The sequence below is a fragment of the Podarcis bocagei genome (assembly GCF_964188305.1).
Source record: "Podarcis bocagei genome assembly, chromosome: 12".
NCBI lineage: Eukaryota > Metazoa > Chordata > Lepidosauria > Squamata > Lacertidae > Podarcis > Podarcis bocagei.
Window position 1 is genome coordinate 4,964,344 of NC_138137.1, and position 23,127 is coordinate 4,987,470.

At 42.5% G+C, this 23,127-nt stretch overlaps 1 protein-coding gene and 1 long non-coding RNA gene across 4 annotated transcripts in view; one reads left to right on the forward strand and one right to left on the reverse strand.

The window, feature by feature from the left end:
• The window catches only part of LOC308570444, a 61,686-nt gene that overhangs the window by 17,956 nt on the left and 20,603 nt on the right, over nt 1-23,127 (forward strand). The gene's annotated exons all lie outside the window — the stretch shown is intronic.
• The window catches only part of SUGCT (succinyl-CoA:glutarate-CoA transferase), a 304,201-nt gene that overhangs the window by 11,253 nt on the left and 269,821 nt on the right, over nt 1-23,127 (reverse strand). The window lies entirely within an intron of this gene.

A 23,127-nucleotide genomic window follows, 5' to 3' on the forward strand; every position in this document is an offset into this window, starting at 1 on the left:
TGTTGCCAATCCCTGTCATGTGATATTCAGCTCATCTGAGGTTGGGAATATCAAAGCAGTATGGGGCACTCAAGTCTCTTCAATCAAGCCGCCTTTGGTTTAAATTGCACAAGTGTGAGCACAACAGAGTGGCCCTCTTTCTGACGTTCTTGTGGCTGTAAATATTACCAGAGATTTTCATTCTATCCTGTGAAAGGCAAAAAAAGAAGAAGTCAGGAATCCTCTTTCTTCACCCATAAAAGCTACAGGAATATTGAGAAAGTGAAATGTAAGAACCAGGCACACCCATGGAGAGGAATGAAGTATAAGGCTAGGAAGCTATCCAGAGAGGGAGAGAGACGGCGGGGGGGGGGGGCGGATTCTGCATCCAAGAAAGAAGACAACTAAAAAGCTTGAGAGTATAAATTAGAATCAGATTGGAACCAGCCATGCATAAGCAATATTCCATCTCAAATGTGCACAGATCAGTTTCATTAATGCAATTCCCCATTCTCCTTGACTTTTTCCACCTCCTGATGCTTTGGACTACTTCCTTTTCTCCACCACCCCACTTTCACTGTGAAGTAAAGTGCTTTAACTTACTTGAGCTAGTAATTTGGAAATTCTAGTCGTAAGCAGCAGGTGCTTGGTTTAAAGAGAATTTTTCCATCATGGACTGTCTGGGAGCATCAGCAGCACCTCCCTCCCTCCCACACACCCCAGCACCTTTGATCCTTTGCCACTTGCACTTGTGGGTTTCACATTTGACTTGATGTTTCTTTCCAAGATGTGTCATTCCTCCCCCCCCCCCCCAGCTTTGCTAATGCATCTTCCTTTTGTAAGATTGTCAGATTTGAGCCTTTCGCTTCTATACAAATCACAGCAAAAAATGGTTGGCATTTATTGCCTTCAATGATGCTACAGACCTCATTTTACTTCAACTATCAATAAAAGGCCACTATGATGTGTGAACACACTGGAGTAAAATACTCCCAAATAACAACAACAACAACAACAACTTTTTATTTGTACTCCACCCTCCCTGGTGTACCCCAGTGTTATGTTCACCACCCTCTACACAACATGTTTTTTGCTATGTGTGCTGCTTCAGGTCCAGCCCAGTGTCAGCCAAAGATGTGCAGTGCGGGTGAGGAAACCCCTCTCCAGCAACAGCAGGACTCAATAGAGCAGCACAGCCGCTGCCTCATCCACAGTCCTGCTGCTTAGGGTGGGAAGACCATTTTGCAGTACCAGCTCCCAGGCAGCAGAGGCACAGATCAGGCCTGTTGTCATCAGATGACAGCTCTGCATCCAGGTGATTCAATGCTGCCTCCCCATCCTGTTTCTGGGGTTTCCATTCGTTACCTATGACAAGGATCCTCCCATGTTACCTTCCATCTGCCTGCCATTTGGGGGGCTGCACTGGGGTGCTCTTCACTAGTAGGGTTTCCCGGCTGGTAGTCTTTTTCTTTCTTTGGCTATCACTTGTAGCCGAGTAAGATTGTCTTCCATAAACACGGTTTTAACAATGAGTTCGTAAGTGACTGTGGAGGCCAATTCTGGATCCAGTGGGGACATTGGTTTCTGGGCAGGAGTTGATCACGGTGTGGATTTGCCAAGCGTGTCTTCCTCTTAACACGTTTCTCCCTTGCGTCCTGAGTTGGAGTGTCTTCAAAGCCCATGGCACCTTTGGTAAAGGCTGTTCTCCAACTGGAGAACTTGCAGGCCAGTGTTTCCTAGTAGTCAGTGTTTATACTACATGTTTTTAGATTTGCCTTGAGACATTCTTTAAACCTCTTTTGTTGACCACCAGCATTACACTTTCCATTTTTAAGTTTGGAATAGAGTAGTTGCTTTGGAAGATGATCATCAGGCATCCGCACAACATGACCAGTCCAACTTAGCTGATGTTGAAGAATCATTGCTTCAACACTGGTGATCTTTGCCTGTCTTCCCAAGTGATGTGTAAAAATTTTTGGAGACACCACTGATGGAATCTTTCTTTTTTTAAAAAAATAATTTTTATTATATTTTTTCAGACATAGACAGAAGAAAGAAAAACAAGAAGATAAAAAACAAAAAGAAGAGAAAAAGAAACATAGCTTTCCAACAGCTTACTTCATCTTTCTATCGAACTTCCCCACATCTCCCGCACAATGCATTCTTAACAATAAATTTATCAGCAAATTATAATCTTGTTTCATGTGTTTCTTTATACTTTCAATTGCAAATTAAGTTTAAATCCCTTATTGTCCAATTACTCTAAAAATAAAACATATTATTATATTTAACATTTAAACTTTGGTTCTTTCAATATTGTTATCCAATTTCATATATATTTCATTCTCATTGCTGGGGCTAGCATTTCAAATTATGCGTCTTTTTATAGTTCATATAACTTATAGAATTTTTGCAAATAGTTCTTAAATTTTTCCCAGTCCTCCTCCATTGCTTCTTCTCCCAGGTCTCGGATTCTGGCAGTCATTTCGGCCAACTCCATATAGTCCATCAGTTGCGTTTGCCACTCTTCCAGTGTGGGCAAATCTTGAGTCTTCCAATGTTTGGCGATCAAAATTCTTGCTGCTGTGGTAGCATACATAAAAAACGTTCTATCCTTCTTTACCACCTTTTGGCCGACAATACCCAGGAGGAAGGCTTCTGGTTTTTTAGGAAAGGTGTACTTAAACACCTTTTTTAATTCGTTGTAGATCATTTCCCAGAAGGCCTTCACTCTTGGGCAAGTCCACCAAAGGTGAAAGAATGTTCCTTCAGCCTCCTTGCACTTCCAACATTTATTATCAGACAAATGGTATATCTTAGCAAGCTTGACTGGGGTCATGTACCACCTGTATATCATTTTCATAATGTTTTCTTTCAAGGCATTACATGCCGTAAATTTCATACCGGTGGTCCATAACCTTTCCCAGTCTTCAAACATAATGTTGTACCCAATGTCTTGAGCCCACTTTATCATGGCTGATTTAACTGTCTCATCCTGAGTGTTCCATTTAAGCAACAAGTTATACATTCTCGATAATACCTTAGTCTTTGGTTCTAACAGCTCTGTCTCAAGTTTCGATTTTTCCACCTGGAATCCTATTTTTTTGTCCGATTTAACAACCTCATTGATTTGGGCATAGTGAAACCAATCTTGCACCTTATCTTTTAAGTTTTCAAAGCTCCGCAACCTCCAATTGTCACCAATTTTTTCTACTAGTTCCCAATATCTCGGCCAGCCGGCCTCCATATTGGGTTTTTTCCACGCCTTAGCCTCCACACTGATGGAATCTTTCGAGGGGCTGGAGATGGCATTTATAAGTGGTCCATGTTTCACAAGCATATAGTAAGGTTGGTAGTACAATAGCTTTGTAAACAATTATTTTGGTAGTACTGCTGTCTTGCCACTGGAGGACAGGATTTCAAGGAAGGACTGGGCAGACAAACCCCTCCAAGCCCCCCTGCAGCAAGGCGGACTAGTGGTTTGGATTGCTCTTTAAATGTAGAAACGTTCTGCTGGGATATATCAAAAGTACTTCTTTGTTGTCTTCACTGCCACTGAGTAGGCTCACTAATGAACACTTGTGCTGGTTGCATTTGTCTGGAGTTTTTCTTCACTTGCGTCTCCCAGGTGGTTTCACTGTCTTCGGCTCTGCTGTATGCCAAGAAGCCAGTTCAGCTCTATCAAGCGGGAGAGGATGCCCGGGGCGAGCATGTCACCAACCTGGGCCATCCATGTATTGCACAGATTAACTGGGCTTTTAATAGGACCACGGGTCAAATTAGCCGGAAAATCCCCCAGAGCCACCTGAATTCATCAGCCCCTGAGGACAGACCATGCTAATAGGTTCTCCACCTCTGTAGAGGTGACAAATCCCCCACTCTCAGAGGAAGGCCATATTTAAAGCTAACCTACCATTCAGTGGTTGCATCGACAGACCTGAGGGCTGGCTGACAGAGCTATCACATTTCCTCTGGTTAGAGGCTGGCACGTGGCACAACCATCAATTGTTTGAGTCCTGGCCCCCTCAGCTGGCTTACCCTTCCTCTTTCACCACCCCTCTCCTTACCCAAGATCACTGCAAATGTCCTCCACTCAGCTCTCCCCAGCTGACCTTGTCCCAGGCACATGGAAAACAATCAAGGCGAGAGCACTACACAGAGTGGAAGAACTTGACCGGGTGGGGTGGGGGTGCCATTCTTTCTGGCATGCATACTACATGCTGTGTCTCTTGAAACGTGTCTCTCCATCTATAATAAATTTCTGTATAGTTCACAGTTAACACATGGCCAAAATAGCTCAATTGAGAAAGCATTAGACTGAAGACCAGTAACTTCCTTTCAAAGGATAGCTCAGTTGGTAGAGCATGAGACTCTTAATACCAGGATAGTGGGCTCAAACACCATGTTGGGCAAAAGATTCCTGCATTGTAGAAGTTGAACTTGAGGATCCTCATGATCCCTTGCAACTCTTCCATGATTCTGTGACAGATGAGGCATATCTCTTAAGATATCTCTTAATATAAACTCTGGATATAACACCTGTTTTGCCCAAGGTTTAGAACACGTAAAAGAGTATGGAGAACATTGTCTACATATATATTCTTTCTTGATTCAGCATTAGATAATACAAGTCAGATATGTAAGAAATTGTTGCAGCATGGAGTGCTCTTGTTCCCTGTTCCACACATTCATCTGTGCTTGTTATTGACCTCATTTGAAAGAAACAGATGCTGAATTGTTGTATGTGCCATGTGGCTTGGTCTGCTTGGATGAATCATCACAGCAGGATGCACAGACTCCAGGATGCAGCCGCAGCTTGCACATCCCATGCTATCCACTCTTCACTGATAAAAGGGTCCCACCAACAGTCTCACACCTCGAAAGTCATTGGGGCATCCCATATTGAAGACACTTTTAATGATTTAGCTGTGATGATGCCATGACTTGGAGTGCCTGCAGTGACCTATTCAGGAGGGAGCTTGCTAGCAGAAGCCTCAGAAGGGCTGGCAGAAGAGACCCCAGACACGTTACTTCAGGGTCTTGAAAATGAGCCTCTGCCAGTAACCTGGAACTTACTGAATCACACATCCTCAATTTTGAATCCCTAGAGAATGTAGCCCCTGCAAAAGATACCAGAGGGAAGCCAACACCTTTCCCCAAAAGTACCCAAGAGCATTTGAGCCTGTTTGCCACCACAGGCAATGCACCCCAGCAAGAAACAGAAGAGAAGTGTCAGGCTCCAAGCCAAAGGAATCAAGGAGGCAAAATCTAAGAGGTGCAGTCAGGCCCTGGGAGTATATAAGGGCTCAGCGAACACCAGGCACTCCCTGGAGCAAGCTGCATGGTCCCTAGGACCTGTCCAGGGTTCTGAAGGGCCTTGTCTCTGACCACCTTAGTTTCCTGTTTCCACATTCTCCGCTTTCGAAGGGACACACACTCCCTGCCCCCTGGGTTTCCTGTTCTTGCCATAAGCTCCAGACCTGCTTCCCTGAAACTGCTCCACAGGTTCAGCCTCTCCAGGGATAGGCGTGTGACACTTTTCAGCCTAATAAAATGTGTAAATTGTACCGTGAAACAATAAAACTCAAAGGACACAAACACTCTCTTCTCGATTAACCCTTTTCGTTGAATTGGAACATGGCTGCCTGCTTGCAGAAAGCCAAGACGTTAAGCAGATGGGAGGAGGAGGAGGAGGAAAATGAAAAGCAGCTCTCACCTCTACAAAAACGTGCAAAGTTCAGAGCCACCCTTCTAACTCAGCAAGCAGAGAGCAATGTTTAATGTGAACTCAGATGCCTTTTGCAGATTGCTCTGATTCTTGTGCTGATTTCTACACCAGCTGTCTTCCGCCAGAGTCAATGTGCAGGTTTCATTTTAACGCACTGGCTATTCCCTGGTTACCTGCCATATAATGGGATCTTACAGGTGGAGGGCATGTTTGTAATGCTTGTTCATCCACTCACAGAGGAAAATATCATAAAATAAAATACTTGGGGTGACATTCCTGGATTCAAATACAACCCACTTCCCCAGTTTTCAGATACTGTATCAATCAAAGAATGCCAAGAATTACTTCACCTCATATATATGTACCTGTTGCAGATTATATTCATTTGAAAATTAATTTTTAAACCAGCTGTTATTTTCCCCTAGCGAAATGCACACTGCCGTTTCTTTCAGAAAAATGCTGCTTTTAGGATTGGTTGCTATGATATAAAAAAGCGTTTAGATCTACCTGGAGTGCTCAGTTCTATTCTGTAGCATTGTAGTTCTATTCCTGCAGCTTTGTCCTGTAATATTTTTTAAATAAAAGAGATAAGGCATATCATGCTGTTCCTGCTTCCTGTGGTTTCTGAGAAGCGGCAATTGAATGACATAATCAGTACTCAGTTCATGGGTGGAATTAAAGAGCTAACCCAAAAGTCACTTCAGGCTAAAGAACTGAAAGGCAACAGTTCTGAGTGGTGAAATAGCAGGAAATGGAGATGATTTAAAAGATGTAAAGCAGTCTCCATGGGACACAGAGGGACAGTTTGAAAGCCAAAATACACATTACACTGAGTGTGCCTACGGTTATCTGTACTGATGCTGCTGTTTCTACTGTATTACATATCATGTTTTTGCTTTTGTTGTGATGGTGATGATGATGATGATGATGATGATAAGCAGTATTTCTACAACTATCAGGTGGCCAAACTTGATACCAAGTCTGCCCCACCACCACACCATCACTACAACACAGCACTTTGTGTGACCTGTCAATTATACACGGAACATTTAATCTGAAAAGCCAAGGAGAACATCAATATTTTAGACAGAGAAATTCTCTCCTCCTTTGTTCACTCTTCTTTGTGGCCTAAAGAGATCTCTGCAGGGTGGACCTATCTATAACTTTAGTACACATACTGTACTTTACAGTTCACATGCTTTAAAGCAAACATGAGCAGGCTCAGTTAAAAACTGGTGACCCTTAAAAGTGTCAGAACACTCTGAATTCAATCTGGAAGATGCAATGCCAGTTTAATTTCTAAAGCATGCTTTTGTGTAGATACTTTGAAGGTTGACCACACACAAAAATAAAAGCAGATCTGGATCAAGAAATGGAAAACATTTTTTTTTTAAATGTTTTGAATGGCTATAATGAGACTCTGATATTTTCACACCTATGGAAATTGTTTTCATGCTATTTAGTACATTCCTATAATAGTGAAGGGAATTGTGTTATTTCACTTGAGTACAAAGATGTAAGAATAGTGAGAATCACCTGTCCTAAAAGTAATGTTATTAATTGCTATATTTTCTAGCTTGATCACTGGGTGCAATTATGCAAGGAACATTCATTTGGCTTAATAAAGGAATTACAACATGTGCAAAAGAATGGCCATGTTGGGCAGAACAATGACCCATTTCACAGAACCGTTTGTCTACTGCAAACAGCCAACCAACTGCTAAAAGAAGTTCACAAGCAGGACACAAGAGCCCCAAAATCTAGTAACCAAACGAACATTGACCTGGCTTGGGTCTAGCACTGAACCATGGGTCAGCATTACAAGAATGAGGCAAACTTCACACTGGGTTGCACTCTCTTGCCCCAACAGGGCCATGATGAAATCGTCAGCTTTCACTTTCATCTGAGATTAACTGCTGTTTAGCTTAACTAAACTTTAGTTAGTTAAGCTTAACTGTGGTTACCAAAACAAAGCCAGCTTCATAGACCATGGTGTGAAGTTGGCTTGCTTCCACCAACCATAGTTAAATTAACCATAGTATATCTATCCAAGTTTGGACAATCTAGAAAAATGGAGCTATTCAGAAATAGAAGCAAAAACTTCCAAATGCACTGAAGGAGAAGAGGGAGATGCAACGCATGATCTCCAGGGAGGATGAGGCTTATTCTCATAAACCTAACTATGCTACAACTGAGGTTTAGTGTTACATCAAAATTCTGGCCCATTTTCTCTGAAAATGAAGGTTGCACTTTTGGCTCGGAAAATAATAGCATATGATACTTCACTAAATTAAAAAACTGTTTCATGCAGAAAAGGCAATCCCAATGGAGTTCTGCCAAACGCACTGACCTAGGGCTCATCCACCCTGGAGTTTAATTTGAAGCTGCTTGTGTCTCGTATTTTTTTATGCCTCACATGACATCCTTCTCATCCAAGTGGCAGCCCATGCTCCCCCACCCCAACACACTAAATTTGGATCTTCCCCACCAACAGATAATCTAGTAAGGGAAGAAAATTCAGTATAAAATTACATGTAATCTGACTGTGGCAGCATTGATGCGCCTATATGGGCAGACATTTATACATGTGTGGTGATGTTTCACTGGGTGCCATCTACCACCACACTCCCTGTTTCCTATTTGTTTCCTTTCCCAAAGGAAATGATGTAGCCCACTCTTTCCCACCAATTGCTGATGAAGGCAAGTTTGTAGTATTTTTTTTTATTTTTACAACAGCTCTTTTGTGCAGAACTGTGCTTGCAAAAAACCCAAACCAGCTGTATTAAAAATAAAAATATTTTTTGCCGGTGGAAGGAACAGGAGGTAAGAAAGGAGAAGGGAAGAAAGAAACAACAGCTAACAGCTTTTCATGTGAGCGACTGCAAATCCTTTCCTGGTTTGGAGTGACCCATTTTTTATTGTGAAAATCTGATATAATTGAAAATCTATATTTCAAAAATGTGGGGTCTATCTGCACAGGTGGAGCAACACACACACACACATTTTTAGTGCTCTATTGTGCAAATTGGGTATATAGCAAAACATACATATATACATTTGAAAGTGTGCCCACTCAAGGCACAAAAATACCTGTGTATGTGCCCACAGCATTCCTCAGGTTTCCTGGCTTGGAGTGATATACCTTTGTGTAAATCTGTTACATCAGAAAATTGTATTTCATATACGGAGTGAGAGGGGGTGGAGCGAGAAGCACACACAACTAAACTCATACCTAGAGACATTCCCACAATGTTTTCTGGGACTTATGGAGGATGGGGAAATATTAACTGAGGGAAGGAGCAACAAATACACAGATCTATTCCACCAAGCACTGTCCACTAGTGTGGATGGGAAACATCAAGGAAGATTTCAGAGGCATGAAATGGAAAGCGTTCATGTGTGGATGGAGATGCACGTGGAAATGGACACACGGAAAGAGCAACTCATGTATGCTGGAATGCCCTTGTGTGGGCACAGTCCCAGTTGCTGTCAGGCAAAACTATGGCTTGCAATAATTCGTTGGGTAAGAGGGAAAGAAGCTTGCTTTTAAATAACACACTGGGCATGGACTTGCCAAGCCAAGTACTGAGAGAGCATTAAAAGCAGAGTAAATCACTTGCTTAGCTTTTTCCAATGAAGCAGTTACATGAAACTGATCAAACATGGGATCGTTGTGTAAGAAATGAGAGATATTCAACTGGTATCACCAACGAAATGGTCTAGATCAAAAGCTGCAATTTGGTTTAGCCTCCATTGACTTGCGAGAGTGGTTACAATTAAGGAAGAGTAGCAAAGAGGTGCTTTCCTCCTCATCAGGCCCTTTGCCTCTTTTACTACGCTTACACAGGGATCAAGCTGCTGGTGCTGGAGGAGCACTTTTGCCACGGGGAAAGTTGGAGAGAAGTTGCTTCCATTGCCCCACAAGCAATAGCCATATGAAGGCAGCAGGAGACTCTTCTCAGCCAAAGAAGTGTCAGCCAGAACTGTTGACATTAAAGTCAGCAATATCCAAGGGTTTAGTACTTTGAGCAAGCATACTAAGCTGATGACTTCCTAGTGCAGGTCTATTGTTTTCATTTCCTACCATATACTTCCACCAAGGCATGTTTTGAGATGAAGACCAGTGATAGGTGCTTCGTGCAAGGATTTCCTTAGATTATTAAATACACTGCCTTAATCCCTCACTGCTTTAGCTGACAAATTTAATAAACTACAGGATACAGAACTCCGTAATCCCATTGGGGTTTTTCTCTTTCTGTTTGTTTATTTATTTATTGACTTACAGAGTAGCATTTCAGAGACATGTTCAAGTGCTATAAAGCTAATCCTTAGCAATTTCCTCTCTTCTCAAATACCCCAAATATCTTATTACTAGAGAGGAGTTTCATATATCAGAAGAGAATTGCCTTTCTTGTGTATTGGACATTCTTGAGGAAATGCATTTTAATGCAGCCAAAGAAGGGGGGGGAAATGAAATGTTTATAAGAGATTCATTGGAAAGTCTTCTAATTACATCAACTTGAAATTAGAGTCAGGGAACGGCTGGATGGTGGAGATCTGGTTCCTATTTCTATTTCTCCTGCAGATTTCTTTTGTCACCTTAAACAAATCAAGCCTGGTCTGATTTTTAGTTGGGCTGAACATGCCCTGCTGCCCCTGAGGTCCATGGAATGCCCCCCCCCCCCGCAACATAAATAATGATGGCAATTCCAAGGCCTCCCCATACAAGAAGAAAAATCTGGGAGACCGAGGGCTATTGACCTTGATGTATTTTTATGACAGTGCAGTCCATAAATATTTAAAGAAATACATCATGGATCATAAAAAATATTATGAAGGGTGGCATATAAGTGCAGTAAATGAAAGATCTGGAGCCTGAAGATCTGGAGCATTCAGAAAATACTGCTCCACTGACCAGGCAAAACAGAAAGCCAGACTCCCAGTATTTAGAGCAGACTTGACCGATCCAGAGACATTACTCCACCTGCCAATCTCAGGGGCTCGTGTTATCAATAGGCCTGTTCCCTTCTCTGCCTGAAGTGGGGTGTGATTCTTGAGCATGCACAGGCTATAACAGTAGGATTGAGAAATTCAGTTCAATTTGGAATTCAATGTGAACCTGCCTATTTAAGACTGGGTGTGTGTGTGTCCATCTCTACACACCAGGCTGCTCCCCACGTGGACCTTGAAGGTGCTGAGCCAAAACTAAGAGCCCTTGACACTCCCTCCTGAGCCTCCACATGAGAATGATCAACCCCCTTCACAGAGTTTTGCCATACTTCCACTTGCTTGTCTACTTTCCCCCGGGGAAACCCACTGTTTACCGCTGAATCAGAACAAACATCAACTGGGTTTTATACAGATTGATGTTTGTTCTGAAGCAACAGTAAAGAGCAGGTTTTCCTGAGGAACGCATGGGCCAAACAAAACCCCTCTCGGACCCATGGCTAGAAATCAGGGGGCAAGCGGAAGTTAGACCACATTCACATGGAAGTTTATTCGATTTCCACGACAGCTCCCTGACTGTTAATGTCTACCTTATCCTTGAGCTTCCACATGACATAAAAGCCACACCTGGAAAATCAGTAGAATATAGTGCATGTTTAACCCTCATATCCATGTTATTTGATTTCAGAAAATAATCTGTTTGCTGCCTCATTAACCTGGAAAATCACAGGAGTAAAGCAGTGTCATTTTGGGTGGTCATACCAGCATACAGTTCTTTCCTGCTGTTTTCATGGGCGAACAGAAATGCACATGTGCAGAAAGAGAGGGGCAGTAGCAATGTGGTCCAATGGCATTTGTTGCTGTGTCACACCATGCCAGCTAGTGCAAATGTAATTTAGGGCAACCTGCTAGTATATCAGTCAAAAAGTCACATTTCCATAATGAAATAGGTATTGCAGTGTGAAAGGAGCAGAGGCGCTAGCATTGCAATCAGGAAAACTAACGCAGTATTCCCCGTGTCTGAATGCACCCATACTCCCGGAACTTTCCCCCTGCTAGCTGTTGAGAACAGAACACATGATCCAGCTCTTAGACCTGTTTTTTAACACACACACACACACACACACACACACACACACACACATTTTGGTTTCTGCCTTTTATATAAGTATTCACTCCATAATTTGTGAACAGTCAAGTTACAGCTGGAACAAATGAGAATAAATTTTCTCTACTCTCTCTTTTTATATATATAAAAGCTCTCATCATTTCTAATGTTATTTGACCAGTAAATAACAGAGGGTGTTTTTGGTGTTTTTTTTAAAACTCATATTGTTTACAGCTGGAGGAAAATGAAGAACAGTAATTTTCTAGATGTCAAGGCCATTCAAAAACATTCTTTGCAGGAAGGAGAGAACTACTAAAAAACAACAACGAACCACTGCCACACAGAATCATAAACAGATTAGGATTCTTTTTTAATACACTGAGTGGGGGAAATGTTTTCAAAAACTGCACCAGAGGTGCCATAAAAGCGGGAGGGAGGAGAGAAGGGAACCACATGTTGTTGTTCTTCAAGCATACCTCTATTTCTGGTTATTTATATAAAAAGTAACCACAACAAGTGATCTTAAAATAAGCTGCTTTTTAGCAATTTAAATCTTAAATACATCCAAGAGCAGATCCAAAGAATGACTCTTCACATATGATTTTCTGAAATGGCACCGCACTGGGATTTTCACATAAAGGATTTAAAAATTAATCTTTCGTAGACATTGGGGTCTGGCATCAGGGTCTGTCTCCACTGAGAGTGACCAATATCCCAAGCCCTTAGGAGGCTCCATCACCTACCTGGCCTCCCAGAGGCAGCTATTTGTTTTAACTTAGGCTCTTTCTAGGGATGGACAAATCTGTCTATTTTAGATACTTCGTTTCTCTCAAGGGTGGGGAGAAACAGGACAGTATATTCAAAGTACAGGTTTTTTGCAAGTTTATTTTCAGATGATTTCTTTGTGGAAAACCATTACATTTTTAGGGGGAAACATTTGGTTAGAAGTGATAAAAACAGACAAAAGTTATTTTGGTAAGTGTCATTCTGTATAGAACTATTCTATAAGAGCAACATATAAGATTCCACTGAACACCCTGAGAGTTCGTTCTCATGTGTAAATGTTGATGTAATCAAGCCCAAAGCATGCAGTCTGTGTGTGTGTGTGTGTGTGTGTGTGTGTGTGTGAGAGAGAGAGAGAGAGAGAGAGAGAGAGAGAGAGACATGAAAGGAAACCAAGTTCAATGAGATATTCAAAATTAGATAAAAAAAATAGGTAAGAATCATGGGGCAGATGTTAAGAGTTGAATTATTCATAGCTAAAGCTGAATAAGTGCAGAGTGCAGAAATGCGAAATCCATCCCAACTTTCTGGCAAGTGATTTATCATGTCAACTTATCAGACGAATTATATCCCATCCTCCCATTTCAAAATTACACAATTAGTCGTCGCTTTACTCAACTGCATGCGTGCCTCTGGTAACGGTTTCCTCAAAATGCTCAGAACTATTGTAGTTTTTGTTTGCAAAAGCCAAAACACCATGAACTTCAAGTCCTGCCAATTTTTCCCCCCTGCCAAGTCCTATTAGCATAAACGAATGGTTTATTTTAAGAAATGTCTGATAAATTACTTTGCACAATCAGTAATGAGGGTACTGTCAGCAGAGGAGAATAATTTCCAACACTTACTTGGCATCAACGTGTGGTTTACTCTTAGCTCACAGCCATATTATGTGGACTTGGTTTTGCTCTATTCCATGAATCTGCCTGATCTCTTTAGAGTAAAACCTTTAAATGTCTTTAATGAAAAGGTAGCTTTGTCCCATTTGTATTTCTAGGGGAGGTGTATTTTAAATATAACCATACGTTCAATATTCTTTCCTGAAAATAATCCCACATGGGAAATAGTCCTTGTGTGGGGTAGCAGGCAATTGGCTACCAAGATAGCATCCCATATTCACTCTACAACAGATGGTAGAAAGTTCAAGGAGAAGGGACGATCCAGTAAAGTTGAAATTCAGTTGTTACCTATACAGTAAAGGCTATTTGGGGAACTGCTTGAGGAGGGGGAGCTTCAGCTAAAGGCCTCAGAGGTTGTGGCTACAAGATCTGAGGAAGGTCAAAGCCAAGAACCTTGGCTCTCTGCCCCCTACCCTTGCCCCAGCCAAGGCTAGTCTTTCTGTTTGCATTTGGGGCTGAATGCTCAGGTTGGAATATCAGCTCTCACAATTGTATTCCCTCTCTACCTAAGGATAGTTTTAGGCCAGGAATGAGGAACCTGTGGTCATCTAGATATTGTTGGACCACAACTCTAAGCACCCCTGACCATAGGCAATGCAGCCTGAGACTGATTGGAGCTAGAGTCAAAAAACAGCCGGAAGGCCACAACTTCTGCACCCCTGTTCTAGGTTCTGTGACAGCCTCAGGTCTCTCTCTTCATCTCTTCTCCTACACTTAAAGGTAAAGGGACCCCTGGCCAGTGAACGACTCTGGGGTTGCGGCGCTCATCTCGCTTTATTGGCTGAGGGAGCCGGCGTACAGCTTCCGGGTCATGTGGCCAGCATGACTAAGCCACTTCTGGCGAACCAGAGCAAACAGTCACTTGGGACCTAAATATGCTTATCTTCCTGTTATAGTATGGCAATTATTAGTTATGGGCAACTGGGAATAGCCAAAATTCCTTTCTTGAAGGTGTGCACTACGTGTAAATTCTCAAATATAACCCCTTAAAGAAAATGAAGTTGGTTTTGTCCAAAGCCAATTCCCTTTTCTTGTTGGAAAGAGTGGCCCTATCCCAGGATGCATTTAATTTCACTTTCTTACCTTCAGCATCCGTAAGAACCAGCACACTTCCCAAACTGATAAAGATCAAGTGGCATACAAGAATTCTAAAAGCGCTATAGGAGGTATCCACAGGGCAGCTTCAAGAAACTTCCCATCCTTCCAAAAAAACAGTGCAGCTCTGCCTATGTGTTCTGGCATCTTTTTTAAAATCAACCAATATAATAATATGGGTAAGACTTTCTGTTCTGCGATAGCTGGTTGTAGCTAAGAATATGCCAAACTGCGACACAAATGAAATGCAGACATTAAAAAGGTCAGTTGACCGTTGTCACTTTTAATACCATTTTTAATTTGTCTGCACAGTTCCCTTTTCCTGTCTACAGTCATTGCCTTTTCAGACATCCTTTGCACAGTCTAAATGCGTCTCTATTTCACATTCCCACTTTAGGTCCCTATAAATGTCCTGTGAAATTCAGATTACTCCTACATTGTACTTAATGTACCAAATGCATAAAGTAAAAATATATACTCTGCCTTTAATACCAGGGAGTGCATTCCAAAGCGATCCTGTAGGTATGTGAGCTGAACACAGATAAACAGAAAAGTCCCCATCCACCTTGTGAGATATTACTGTGAAAGGATATGCTCTAATCTTCCTCAAGGGATCCATCATGAATCCCACCTTGCTTGTCAACACACAGTTGTGGTATTGTCAGTTGGAGAATCTACACTACCTTCATTTCAACAGCATGTGGGGACACCTGGAGAGCCAAACAGATTGTCCAGTGGAAGGGTGTTGCAGGCTGAATTCTGGAACCAAAATGACATGGAGATGGGCTGCTCAGGAATATAAATGTTGCCATCTGCATTTGTGGGAATCATCTACAGTTTTTTAAACCTTGGGAGCACAAAGAAAGGAAAATGCATTCTACCTGCTATATATTCTAAACGAGTGCACTAGAGCACATAAATCTGTTAATTTACATCATTTCTTCTATTTCTGAAGTTCGACCTAAGAGCGCCATTGCTTTTGTAGCCTAAACTGCACCACCCATGAAGGCATCAGAAGCCTTGAGGAAGGCCCAAGTTTTGCAGAAGTTTGGAAGGGGAAACTCAGCGGAAGGGACTGGAATCCAGAACAGGGTGCATTCCACACTGCAAAATTTTGTTGTCGGCTCCACTTGTACTTCCAAAAAAGATTTTGGTGTTCCAAGTTGATTGGTCTTCTTTTTTAAGTGGAACCAATGTAGTAGGAATCCTCTGTTTTATTTCCCCCCCCTGAATTTTCTATAGGGTGCTCTTGATTACAGGTTACTGCAGCAACTTTTGACTTTTGTATTCTTCAGTTTATTCTGAAGAAAATTCCTCACTCATTACTGGTGTGTAGTATATCTCTACTGGTTTTTTAAAAAAAGAATCAGGAAAAAAGCCATATTGATGTGATGTGACATTTACAGTTGTGGCAAATGTTGAAATGCAGAAGCTCATCACGACCCCCTTCTCCATGTCTCCAAGGAGAGTCCAAAAACATAGGCAGCTGTGTTGATCCACTATTATAAACTACCCCCCCAAAGTGCTGCAATACTTAGCATCATACCCAATTTATTAGGATCAGCATGACCATAATCCTGTACAGAGCTTCTTGAGTAAATTCCATTAAACTTTGTTGTGTGTCCTTCTGACTGCATAGGTTCAACTCGTAAAACACACTGAACTTTAACAAAAGATCTTTGGCCAGCTGAAATGCAAACAGTCCTATGAAGAAGTGTCAGCATTTAAACAGCTCATTTTGCTAAAGAAAAGGAAGTAAAATAGCAAGCCTCCAACTTGCTATTTTCCTCATTCACCAGTTTTCTCTAGGCTAATCAGTCACAAACAAACTTAAATGCCTCCTCATCACCTGGTTTACTTACCAGAGGAAGGCGGTTCCATTAATTCCACTAGTGTTCTGGCAAACGGCATCATCACTCCTGCTCTGAAAAAAGTCCCGGGGCTGCGGCTCCCCTCTGTTCTCCCAAGGATTATGATACTTTTTGTACGGTATTCTACAATGCATTATCAACAAAACGGAACTCATTTTTTTATGTTCATTGTTAACACTGGAGGGTGGAACATTTTGGCAAATTATACATGCTTCAGTTCCAGAATTAATTTTAGACATCACCCTAGTTAAACCAGAGTTTAGTTAGAAGGCATAGAAGGCACAGCACGCCCACTGAATAATAAAGACAGAGAACAAGGAAAATCTATTCATCCCTAACGCAAATAAACTGACTGTCACAGTATACTACCACAGATAAAATGTGAATTTCACCTCAGATTTTGCTATGTTCTTCAATGGTAACATCACACACTCAACTGCTTATCATCAAGTGTATCATAATCAAACAAAGAAATCAAGCCAGGTTTGATGCATGTGAGAACCAGTTAAAGTTTCAAGCAAAGTCCACAGACGCCACTTATCAGTTTCACTTTATATTGCTTTGGGTAGGCTAAGTCTCCAAAATGTTTTTCCACATTTTTAAAGGGTCACAACAAAGAGTGAGCTGCTGGGGTCAGGTGAGGAGTCGCAGGTCCGCAGATCCACAGCCTGGGAAACCCAAATGACTGTACCCTGTCTGCAGCAGTCACCCAACATGTCTACTTTTTAACAAAATCAGAGTGGCTGCTCTGTCGATCTTTGCTTCTCAGAGTGCTGTCTGTATCACTTGATTTCACTCAAATCACCTGGACTCAAATTCTCAGCTCAATTATTTCTGGAGGCTTTAGTCCAAAAATCACTAAGTAGCTTAGATCAGGTAACAGATTCCACACTTCAGGAGTTCACAGCACAGCTCCAAGGTGCACAGCTAGATAGAGTTAACCCACCTTTTGAAGAGCAGGGCAGGCGCAGCCATTCACATGTTTTGGGTACAGAGAGACGGGACTGGGCAAGCAAGTGGGAGAGAGTAGGCTGGGTCTGTATGCAGCATCTAACAGTGCATCTTGGAGACAGAGGCAAAATCTTATAAGCCAGCTCAGCTCCCTGTTGCAGAGACTCCATTCCATTCCATTCATCTACTCCCTGGTTTTCTGTTCCTCCACACTCAGCCCACTACAGCCAGTCAGCATTCTGTGGACATTAAGCACACTCGGATTTCATTGGGTTATTTGTGGTGTTGCCTACATCCCAATAGGGGTTCCTCTAAATATTTACAAACATTAGGGTCTCCCCCTTGCACCCTGATAACTGAGCGACTGCATTTCTCCGCACATCACATCTGTACCAACTGCACTAAACAGGGAAGGGTCAACATTTCAACACAAAAAAAATCTGTAGTGTGAATGCTAGGAAATTGCAAGTTTAACCTTAAGGGAAGATCTTTGAATCCTTGCAGAAGAGTCATAGCTGCACATTCATAGCACAGTCTAACCAAAGCTAAGCACATATAAATCCCACTGATGTCAATGAGAAATTTAACATGTTCTTAACTATCTCAAAAGAACTTGGCTCAATTGCACTGTTACTGTGCAGCAGTGAAGTGAAAGGGGCCTGGAAAGAACCTTAGTTATTGCACCTTGTTATTGCACTGACTTGGTGCTGGAGGAGACTCTTGAGAGTCCCATGGACTGCAAGAAGAACAAACCTATCCATTCTGAAGGAAATCAGCCCTGAGTGCTCACTGGAAGGACAGATCATGAAGCTGAAGCTCCAATACTTTGGCCACCTCATGAGAAGAGAAGACTCCCTGGAAAAGACCCTGATGTTGGGAAAGATGGAGGGCACAAGGAGAAGGGGACAACAGAGGACGAGATGGCTGGATAGTGTTCTCGAAGCTACCAGCATGAGTTTGACCAAACTGCGAGAGGCAGTGGAAGACAGGCATGCTCTGGTCCAGGGAGTCACGAAGAGTCAGACATGACTAAACGACTAAACAACAACATTGCACTGACTATATCGATATATAGCTAGTACCTGCTCCAAATTAGTATTTTTTATAATTTATTTTTTTATTCAAGCTAAACGTTACAAAGTGGGAGAACACAGCTGGCAAGCAGGCTATATCCATTATATCAGGAAGTTTAGGACAAATCTGTGTTTTATGCCAACATGCCTCAGTCATTACATTTCACAGTTGCTGTATTTAGAAAAGATTGGAAATCTGAGCTTGGAGGATAAGCCAGCACATAATCAAAACTCGTAAGTCTTTCAAAGGCTGTTTGAATAGTACACAAATTATATCTGTCTACCCAGAAATAACTGTGGTATTAAATATAACTGCCTGCCTGCGATTGTGTGATTGGTTAATTTAAAACAGCATCTCAATACAAAATAGACATTACTCCGTTCTTAATTGCCAAGCTCACTGCTTATGCTGCAGACCAGAACCATTCTTTATCTAGCAGGTCCTTGATCTCCAAAATCCTAGTAGACCCAGTAGAAATGAAGGGGCAAAGACAAAGCCAATAACTTGAATGATCGCTGTCAGAGAATCCTAAGGAAAAGGGGCACCCAAGAGCGGCCTGCTAAACTAAAAACATTTGCAGGTATAAAAACAGGGAATGAATAGATCCTACAGCAGAGTTTATGGGGACTTTGATTTGTGGAGCAAATGAAAGCCAGGAAGTAAAAATTCTCTTTCAGGAATTACACCACTAAACTTTGACTAGCAAGCTAGGAAAGTAGCAAAAGTAAATATATTACCACTATTAAATCCTATGCCTCATCCTTACCTCCTATGTTCCCCACAGTGGCCACAAACATAGAATCTTGAATGCTGGCCAGAATCCCTCCTTTTGCAAACTTACTGAGTCCAAATGTGACCACGGTGGGGGTGGGCAGGTTATCTAATATGTGCAACTTCTTAACACAGAATGGCTACAAAATTCCACTAGGGCCCCTGTCAATAAAAACAGATACATTTATTTATCCCATGAATATAAGTCAGAGTTCGGACTGATGCATCAGTCTATTACTGTTGCATGTATTCAATTGCTAGCTTGTTTCACCCCACTGCTGTACTAATCTGCTATTATTGATTTTCAAGAAAGCAAACTCTGCACAAGAATTTCCATTTAAATATATATTTTTAATGACTTTCTCTCAAAATACACATTTTTAAAAGTGTCATAATATGTAGCCAAAACTGCACCAGAACATTCAGGAAGTATGAAACTTCCAACCTGGGAGGTTTGTATCAGGCCGGCTCATTTCAGAATTCATGAAGATAAAATTCCTCAAGGATGGTTAAGTCAGAGCAAGTAGCACACTACTAAGTCAGAGCTCCGAGACAGGCCCCACATGGCCTCTCCCAAGAGGGTCATGTTCCTCCAGGGTCATGGTCAGAATCAGATGCTGTGAAAGACAGGCCTACTTTGGATCTACAGGTGTGGCCCTCATGTTGTAAGAGCCAAGCTAGACAAGGTCATCTAGTCCAGCATCCTATTTTCATGGTGACCAACCAGATGCCCAGGGGAAGTCCATCAGAGGACCTGAGTGCAACATCCCTCTCCTTACTTGTCCCTCCCAGCAGCTGGTATTGAAAGACCTACTGCCTCAGATAGTTCCCCATCCCTCCAATTATAGCTTTGCTCACTTTTTCTCTTTTTCAAATGACAATTGCCTTCTGCAAAGAGATGAAACAGATCAGAGGACGAGAATGGAGGGAGGAGGACTTGAGGTCCAGGCAGGCTTATTCATATAGCACTAAACCATCTCCAAGTATATGTCCAAACTGGGGCAGTGTTTCCTTTGCACGCATCTCGCCGTCAACTGATGCACTCTTGCTGTTAAGTGTGTGAGCCAGAGAATTCCCCCTTCAAAACTTACTGCAGTCATGGACTCACAATGGGACTTGAGCAGGCAAAGGCAAACTCAGCCCTCCAGATGTTTTGGGACTACAACCCCCATCATACCTGACCACTGGTCCTGTTAGCTAGGGATGATAGTCCCAAAACATCTGGAGGGCCAAGTTTGCCTATGCCTGGACTTGAGGCAAGTCACTATTATTCCCACTTCAGCCCATCCCCCACCACTAAAGGGAAAACAACACTGACCTATTTTGTAAGGGTTAAAGTGTACAAAGAAGGTTAAAGCAATCAAAGACTGCTATATAAATGACAAATATTTTCATCACAATAGCAAGTGAGTAAGCAAGAAATGCAGTTTTGGATGAGACTCATTTTGTTTGATTGTCTGTCCTGAAAGCCAGGACCTAGTAGTAAAGGTGTTGGCACTGGTACTGGAGTGAGAAAGCCACCTCCGACCTCGGGAGGAGGTGGTGTTGCGGGCATCACGCCCCCAACATGCGTGCGGAGGCTGGCTCCCAGCCCTGTGCGATCTGGGAAATCCTCGGCCGCGTCATCCCCGAGCCAGCCAATTGGCTGGCCCAGGGGTGTGGCTTGCCTCATTTAAGTCAAGCGTGGCCGGGAATCTCCCTCTCTGGCTGCAAAGTGGCCCTCTACCGAGAGAATGGCGTACATCTTTCCGATGCAGGAAACGATGTGTGGATGGCGGATATGATCCCTGGGATTAGGGATTGGTTGCAGGTTTGAGGGTATTGGCGGCGAGCTTTGCTCGGGTGGCAGTTAGGCATTGGTATGGGTATTGTTATGTAGATGTATGGGGGGGAGCGCCATCACCTCCCCCAGATATTGAAGGGTAGTCCGGTAAAGGATTCCGGGGGGCATGGCCCCGTCCAAAGCCTATGGAAGCCAGGGCCCAAGGCCCCCTGCTGGTGTTAACCCTTCCCAGTCTTCAAGCAAGCAGGCTGAAGCCGGACAGTCGATAGGACCAATGCCTAAGCCAATACCGCTCATCACCTGTAACCAATAAAGTTGTGGCCTAATTTTAGCCCAATAACCTAAATTACTGTGTCCTGTGTCTTTATTTCTACTGGTGGGAGGCGGGATCTCGCCACGCAATGGGAGCTGAGCTGGGGATTTCTGGAGGTGAGAAAGCACAGTAAGGAGCTGTTAAAGTAGCAAAAAGGGTCCAGAAGCATCTGAGAGGTGCATATCCTATCAGCTCCTCCACTTTCTGGCCATCTGATGGGTCACTCTTCACAGCTGAGTCTTCTCCCTCCTCCAGTGCACATGAGTTGAACCTGGTCTTTCCACCAAGTCCGTTGTAACCTTCGCTTTGGAGGTTTGGGTGATGAAGAAGGAGAACTGGGGATCAAGGCAGGGCTTGGGCTGTGGTTGGATGAGTCACTGCAAGGGGTTTCCTGAGCCAAGGGACATCTGGGAGTTTTGTGGGGCTTTCCAGGTCCCCCAGCTGTACTACACATAATTCTATGCCTTTTCTTCAGAGGTCTCCCTCGAATCTGAGATGGATGGGATTCTGACAACACGTTGTTGCTGACATTGGGTTTTGGAGGTGGGTGGGTGGGTCTGGTCTGGTCTGGTCTGATGTTCCATATTGATTTAAAAGCAATGAATGGAACAGGCTCTGACTATATTTGAGTTCTTACACTTATTTTAAAAGTCCAGCTTTTAATGTGAATAAAGGGGGGAAAGGGTGGGAATCAAAATAAAAGCCTGTGCAACATTTTGCAAATGCACGAAGATCCGTGGACTGTAAATTTCCATGCCTCGTTTCTGTTCTTAGGGGACGGGTTTGTGCTGGTCTCCATTTGGAAGAAATATGTGGGGAGTGCATGAAAGAATGCATCTAGTCAACCTCCAGTGCCTTTAACACTTAAGTGAAATTATCTAAATATTGAAAACATGTTCTTATTTTAATGGTATGGAGCTTCACTGCAGGCAGTGGAAAACATTTTTCCTACTCACTAATTATGAAAGATCATAACGATACTTGAAATGTATGTGTGTTGAAGTAATTTGGTTATTTTACAATGCACACGAGGCCCACATGCATGTTTTACAACAGCCCACTGAGGATCAGCTAAGCACCTGGCTGAGTTTGTCACAAGGAAGAAGAGGAAAGTGCTTGGTGAAACTTCAGGAACACAGAAACAGCCCAAGTTAAGATCTAGGATGAGGTGCAGTGGCTGATGATATCAGAGCATCATGTGGGATAATATGTCAGGGGCGCAGGCAATCATGATAAAACAAGGATTGCTCTTCTTTTGTTTGTTTATGCACAGGATAGCTGGACTGGACTGCACCACATATACATGGTTGAAAAAACACATGATAACAATAAAACTCAACAGGATTACACAATGTCAGTGATTAACACTGCAGACAGCAACACCAGTACAAATGTTTGGGATAAAGGTGCAGGCCTATTAAAAATGTTTACTCCTGAAATAATTGGATTCCTATGAATAAACATTCCCATTGAACATGTCATCTTTGGTGGGCATATTTCTCAGCAGGAAGATCTGTCAAACAAACTCAGCTTCCTTGGTTTTATTAAGATTTAAAACACAATGAAGTAAAAACAGCTCTTCTTTGCTAATTGGCACCCCAGGAAATGTTGATAGTACAATCTAAACCATACAGTTAAAACAAAAACAGGCAGAAACACATGTTTGATGGAGAAAAATAAATGTTACCATTCAAGAGTTGAAGGAATTTGCTTTTTCAGATAAAGTAATGTCTGAAGGTGAATTACTCTGCGTGTTTGTGTGCATGTGTGCGCGCGCGCATGCATGTGCATATGTATACACAGACACACACAGAGGAACACATACAAT